The sequence below is a fragment of the Saccopteryx leptura genome, chromosome 7, assembly GCF_036850995.1.
Source record: "Saccopteryx leptura isolate mSacLep1 chromosome 7, mSacLep1_pri_phased_curated, whole genome shotgun sequence".
Classification (NCBI taxonomy): Eukaryota; Metazoa; Chordata; class Mammalia; order Chiroptera; family Emballonuridae; genus Saccopteryx; species Saccopteryx leptura.
Window position 1 is genome coordinate 2,656,464 of NC_089509.1, and position 7,688 is coordinate 2,664,151.

The 7,688-nt window shown below is 37.2% G+C and overlaps 1 pseudogene; it reads right to left on the minus strand.

The window, feature by feature from the left end:
- Positions 1-639: 639 nt before the first annotated feature.
- On the minus strand, positions 640-754 carry LOC136379262 (small nucleolar RNA SNORA44; annotated as a pseudogene).
- Between the last annotated feature and the right edge of the window lie 6,934 nt (positions 755-7,688).

Here is a 7,688-nt window from a genome sequence, read left to right on the forward strand (position 1 = left end):
ACTGAGTCAGGAAACCTGAAGCCAGTGGAATACACAAATTTCTTGATGACAGAACACAGAAAGAGGGCAGAATTCAAGTGTACTCAGTGACCAAGTGTTTCATGATGATGCTACTGAATGAAATAAAGAAGATACAGGAAGGGAAGGGGCTATGGGAAAGATGTTGACTTCAGTTTTTCTTCTTTTTAATACATTGATTATGAGTCACGCATGGGGCATACTGCTAATAAATCCTAGTAAAGTAATATATGATATGAGTTTTGACTTTGATGATTACGAATAATCAGATTGCCTGAGGTCATTTAAACAATAGAAGTCAATGAAACCATCTGGAGAGTAAAGGCATTGGATGCCTGATATAATACACAGCATGTGCACAAGAGACTTATCTGTTGTCTGAAATGATTCCTCTGAGGTTTGGCATTTACAGCAGCCTGAGGATCACACAGAATGACCGGGAAGGGTAAGATCAGTGCTCTACTGGAGTTAACAGCTAATGTCTCAGGAGTTTTGGAAGCTGGCAGTTAGACACTGTTATTAATAAGCATTAAGTTGTCTATGTTTAAAATTAAGCTTATAATATTAGAGACAAAGATAAACAAGTTTAAAATTTACTTTCTTTTTAAAGATTTTTTTTTTAATGATAGGAAAGGCGAGCTGCAGGTGTTCTGCTGACCTGAGCTGTCAAAACCTCTCCAGCTTGCTCTTGCCTGCAGTTGGAGATCCCATGACTACAGCCTATGGAAACGTGGTAAAGTTCACTGTCATAATAGTATTTTCTACAGTGCATTGCTCTGTACTCTGGAAGCTGTTGGCTTCTATGGTGTCCAGTGGTATGCTGCTTCCCGACTCTTTGCAATTCCACTTACAGTGATGTCACACTCGAAATTGCAATTATATCACAGAAGTTAGCAAGGACTGTTAAGTGTTATTTCTTCAGAATGTTGATGGGAAAAAGAGCATCCATTCCCAGCTAGGACCACTGACTGTGCGGAGTTGGCACATTCTCCCTGGGTCTGCATGGGTTTTTCCTGGGTACTCTGACTTCCTCTCACATCCCAAAGACATGCATGTCAGGTCAGTTGGCACATCTGCATCATCCCAGGGTGAATGAGCGTGGGTGTGTATAAGTGGTCCTGTCTGGAGTGGGTTCCTGCCTTGCACCCTAGATGCCAGATGGAATCCAGTCACTGACAACCCTGAACTGGCATAAGTTGGTTCAGAACAAATGATCTTGCTTGGTTTTACTCATTTTTCTTGAATGTATGTATAGCTTATGTTTGTGTAAAAGTTTAATATTAGATTTGTTTTGGATTTTTATTTATAAGTATGTTGATGTGTTTATGACCAGAAATATGCCACAAGAACTAAACTGTGGTTTATATTGATTAGCCAATTGTAAATTGGCTTGATTATACATTGTTTCACTTAAAGTTGCAGTATCCTAGAACCTGGCAATGAAGTTAAGAGAGAAAGACTTAGAGTAGTAGAAAGCAGCATGCCCCCCTCAAAAAAAGCTGGTTGTTAAACATTTTCCAGCATACCAATAATTAAGCAGGAACTTACTAACCTAAGGAATAAACAATGGAATAAAAATGTGTTCCACTTATTATTACTAAATAAAATATTTTTAAAATGTGGTTGAAAACACAACTATTATTCTATTATTATAAGTCACAGTTCTGTTGGCCAGTCATCCAGAAAGATCCAGCTGGGTGGTTCTGGCCAATAGTCTTGCTTTTAGTCTCAGTCAGACAATGGCTAGAGCTGGGGCAGCAGAGCGGGCTGTGTCTTTCCCCACCCTGTCTTCCCTGTCTGTGAACTAGCTTGGGCTTCCTCACAGTGAGTGGGTTCATGGTCGTTGTACTTCTCCCATGGTGTTCAGGCACATGGCTGAGGGAAGATTGTGGAGGTTACAGCCCTTTCACTTCCATGTCTGACAAGCAGAATCACTTCTGTTAACATTCTGTTGGTTACAAACAAGCCATAACTTTGTCCAGACTCAAGGGGAGAGGAGCCAATTCTAATATCAATAAGGGCAAGATTTAAGAATAATATAAAAAATGAGAGATTATTTGGGACCATCATAGTTAGAAAATACTATCTGTCACAGAGCCCAATCCACACATGAATCTGAAAAAATGAACCACACATATCTGCCATTATAGTAGTCACTCCGTGGTTATTTGAAAGTTGTTGCTTTTACCAGTTTGAAACAGAGTTTACAGGCAGGAGTTAAAATATTATCTCCAAATGATACAACATAGATGTATAATGCAGCAGTTTCATTTTATGAAATTGATGGAGTAAGGAAGTCCAGCTTAGGATGATGATTAACAATAGATATTGTGTCTCTCTGTATATGCTTTGTTTCCTATTTTTCCCGTTACATCTTGGTCTCTGAACAGGGTACAGCATATTTTTTCTTCCTCTGGTCATGCTGTTTCAAAATTTCAGGTGATAATATGGGGAAGGAAATGCTCTTTTCCCCTTATTGATGATTCTTCCGAAGAGAACCAGAAATTCAGAAATAAGAATAAAAAAAGAAGAAATCCTGAGAAGGTAAAATGGATAGTGGGTTGTTGAATAATTAAAAGGATAATCTTAAGTAAAGTTTAAACTAATTAAAAACTTTCTGAGTTCAGTCCACATTTTAGAATTTTTAGGAAATTATTTAAAAAAAAACATGTGGTATTTGTTTTATAATTGAGAATGGAGAAAGAAAACTAAGAGATAGATGTTAAAATTTATGAAAACTCTATAGCTATGTCTGACCTGTGGTGGTGCAGTGGATAAAGCATCAACCTGGAACTCTGCGGTCGCCAGTTTGAAATCCTGGGCTTGTCTGGTCAAGGCACATATGGGTGTTGATGTTTCCTGTTCCTTCCCACTTCTCTCTCTCACTCTTTTTTCTCTCTAAAATCAATCAATTAAAAAATACTATAGCTATATTCTAAATGCAATAGTCATTTATTGACAGTTTATGAGGTGAAAAGTTTTATGCTTAATTCTTGAAACAGAATAAGCAATAAGACAGAAACAAGCAGCTAACAGGCATTTTAAATGTATGTTAAAAATTAAATTATACTGTAGATTCTTCCAATTAGAAACACACTCTCTAATTTTGAAATTGTAACAACTTTTCATGGAAATTAAAAGACTAAAGAAAGCTGACAGGTCTACACACAGTCAGGAAATGAGATTAGTTAAAAGTTCTGGCTTACTCAACAATATCCATGGTGCCTGCTGGCACTTAGTTATTAGATGATTAAGTAGCTCCTTTTTATTTAAGGACTCTAAGCTGTAGTAAATGCTCTACTACTGGTCTTCAATTGTTGCTTTTTTTTCTAGAAAGAATAGGCAGCTTTAAAAAAAATTATTGATGAATGTGTACCACTTCAGATTACTTGACTCAGAATACCTTTCGGTAGGTCAGGATGACAGTTCTTTTTAAAGTTTTCTAGGCTGTTCAAATGAGCAATCGACATTGCAAACTCGTGACATAACCTACTTCTCTTTCCCTGGTCTTTATGTGTGCCATCCCACCTGCATTCTTATCCACCCATGCGATTTATTATTACCTGGTCATTTGAATTCTGTGGAAGAATATTTTAGGATTTTAAGTTCTCAGGTATCATGGTTTTTAAACTACACATTGGAATATCTTGGAGAACTTTGAATAACACTTATGCTTGAATGCAACACCTTTCTCTACCAAAATCTTAGTGTAGTAACTACAGGGGTGCTCAGGTTTGAGAACCATTGTTCTGGAACTGTCCAACAGTAAAGACCTGACTGTCAGTTCAGATGTAATTTAAATGCAAAGAAGTTCTTAACCGAAAACACTGACACAAATGGCTTCACGTGGCCAGCAGGCAAAATGGTGAGGGAAGCAGGTTAGGTGGGGCACTGGTGAACTGGGGAGACCATGCTCCTCTGCTGCATCCAACAGAATGGAATGTGGGACCAGTTTGCTACATCAAATTCTTATTCAAAGAAAGTCAGAAATACAGATTGCATTTGTATATGTAACCTTCCAATTTTTAAATTCTGGCAACTAACTCACTTTATAAAAACCCTGAATAAGCTTAAAACAACCTTCTGGTAATTCAGCCAAAACTTGTGGCTTTTCTCTTAGCAAGGATTTTATCATGTTGATGTGTCACATCTTTCCCTGGCTGTTCTGGGGTTCTCAGAAGGTTTATTGACTTTTCTCCCAGGAAATGTGATAGTACTGTTTTCCAGCAACTAATAAACATTTGCAGGAATGTGTTCTCTGCATTCCAAATTTATGCATCCAGTACAAATATGAGGCAGTTATCAGTAAACATTCTACCTTGATGTCACCATATTGAGGAATGGGTGTTAGTTCATTAATGCCATATACAAAACACCCAAACCAAGTCTTACAGGGCTTGTGTATTCACAGTAAGATCATCCACAGTTTCTTCACTTCCCACTGAGCAGGATGAGCTTCTGTCAGATGACACATTAGAGGGAAAATGTCAAAAAGCAATGTAAGTCTTCCCACACAAGCTTCTAAAGAGCACTGAGTTAGCTCTCCTGTCATGTTCACAACCATCAGGAGATGACCTAAGGATAAAGCAGAGAAACTTTCTATTTGAGGAACTTCATTTTACCTCTAGATAATAAAAGTTGACCAATTGGTGCTTTCAGAAGCTATTTTAGTTCAACTAAAGGAAAATTAACTATATTTTGGGAATAACTCTTAGAAAGTTAACCTTCCTTATTTTGTATGGAAATAAAAAAAATACCTCTAATTTAAAATAAACACATTTTTATTTTTTTTTATTTTTAATTTTAGAGGGAGAGAGAGACAGACAGGAAGCGAGAGAGATGAGAAGCACCAACTCGTAGTTGCGGCGCCTTAGTTGCTCATTGTTTGCTTTCTCATATGTGCCTTGACTGGGGGGCTTCAGCTGAACCAGTAACCCCTAGCTGAAACCAGGACATTGGCCCACCCCAAAGACCTTCGGATCAAGCCAGCAACCATGGGGTCATGTCTGTGATCTTACATTTAAGCTGGTAATCCCATGTTCAAGCTGGTGATCTTGAGGTTTTGAACTCAGGTCCTCAGCATCTTAGGTCGACACTCTATCCACTGCATTATGACCTGGTCAGGCAATAATAGAAATCTTTTTTTTTTTAAATACTAAAGAAATGTAGTTTGCTGTCTTCACTCCACACATTCTGTCCGTGTAATAAGGACTCTGATCTAGGACCCCAAACACTTTTTCATTGTCCATTAACCTCTTGCTGTTCCCATCTTTTTTGTCCTATCTAACATTGTCACCCTATGTCTGGAATCAAAGGTGTGTAGGAGCAGACATGCGAGGCAGAGATGCAGAACCCGGCGAGTGCAATGGCTACAAGCCTCTGTTTATAATGACCCACAGAATAACACATGACAGGCCTCTACAGACAGCTGGGCTAAAGGAGAAAAGAAAGGGTGCAATGATGTATCTGTGTGTACTTGACATTTTCAGTTCCTTTTCATCAAAATGTACCCCAGGAGAAGTCCCTCTCTCCCTCCCCATACTTGTGTATTGCATGATTAATGGCTACATTGGCTGTTGCTTGGGAAACAAGCTCTCATACACTATGGTGTGGTTCTTTATACAAGTCCACCGTGCTAGGAAGAGTGAGAGCACCTGGACTGATGTTGGCACAGGCACCAACCAGTCCACAGAGAACAAGTCTCTACAACTATTGACAGCTGTCAAAGCAAAGCAAGAGGAGCAGGCACTGAGAAACAGGTGAGTCCAAGAGGGTTTGAAGAAGAAGGTGAACAGTTATGTCTGATGTAGACAGGTCAAAATGCCATTTTAAGAAAGAGTAGAACATATGAGTTTTGAAATAAAGGCAATATTTGACATCCAATTTCTATTGTGGGGTTGCCATCTCAATAAATATTCAGTCTAAGGTATTTGGTGATATTGACATTTGCTAGTAGAATTGACTTGGGATATGTGTTTTCTTTTTCAGTATAATTTTCTTGACTACAATAACATAAAATAATTTAGTAATTTATTTTCTATGGTTTTCACAATTAATTTTACTTTATTATTATAATATTTATCTCAGAACTCCCAGCACCATTGCTTCAAGAATAAGAAGACAGGCCACAGACTAGGATAAAATATTTGCAACAGACATGTCTGGCCAAAAACTATTATCCAAAATATTTAAAAAAAAAAAGAACTCTTAGAACTCAGTAACAAGAAAGTTTACAATTTAATAAAAAAAAATAGGCAATAGGCTAAAGACTTGAACAGACACATCAACTGAAGAAGATACACAGATGGCAAGTAAGTTCATGAACAGATGCTCTATACCATAGGTCATTAAGAAATTGCAAATTGAAACAGCAATGAGATACCACTATTCCCATTAGAATGGCCAAATCCAAAACACTGATAACAGCAAATGCTGAGGAGGATGTGGAACAACAGCAACTGTTGTTTACGCTTGTGGGAATGGAACATGGTACAGATACTCTGGAAGAAAGTTTGGAAAATTTCTTACAAAACTCAGCAAACTCTTAACATACCCCATAATCACACTCTTTGATATTTACCCAAATGGATTAAAAAACTTTGTCCACACAAAAACCTTTGTATGGATAGCACTTTTAAACTTAATTGCTAAAACTTAGAAGCAACAAAGATGCCCTTTATTATTAGATGAAAAGATAAATAAACTGATAAGACAATAGAATATTATCCAGCACTAAGAAGAAATGCACGATCAAGCCAGGAAAATATATGGAGAATCCACAAGGATATATTAACAAATGAAAGAAGAAAATTTTCAAAAGCTATAAGCTATATGATTTCAACTATATGACATTCTGGAAAAGGCAAAAGTATAGAGACAATAAAACTCTCAGTAATTGCTGTGATATAGAGAGGAGGAAGGGATGACATGGTGAAGCTGAGGTTTTTTGTTTGTTTGATGTTAGTGAAACTATTTTGTATAATATAGTCATGTTGGATAAATGTCATTCTACATGTGTTCAAATCCATAGAATCTATAACACCAAAAGGCAATCCTAATGTACATTGTGGACTTTGAGTTATGACGTGTTGATACAAGTTCATCAGTGATAAAAAATACACTGTTCTGGCAGGGATGTTGATAATTGAGAAGGGGAGAACTATGTGTGTGTTGAGGCAAAGGGTATATAGAATTGAGTCTTATTTACATTTCCATTTACTAAGAAAAATTTCTAAGCGTGGTTTGAATAAACAACTGCTTTGAGACTATATAGGAAATCTCTGTACCCTCCTTTGAATTTTGTTGTGAATGTAAAAAATGCCCTAAAATATAAAGTTTATTAATCAAAATATATTATTGAAAACAACCAAAAAACCCTTCAATAGATGGCTGGATAAAGAAGATGTGGTACATATATACTATGGAATACTACTCAGCCATAAGAAATGATGACATTGGATCATTTACAACAAAATGGATGGATCTTGATAACATTATACGAAATGAAATAAGTAAATCAGAAAACACTAAGAACTGCATGATTCCATACATAGGTGGGACATAAAAACGAGACTAAGAGACATGGACAAGAGTGTGGTGGTTATGGGGGGAGGGGAGGGAGGAGAAGGAGGGAGAGGGGGGAGGGGAGGGACACAAAGAAAACCAGATAG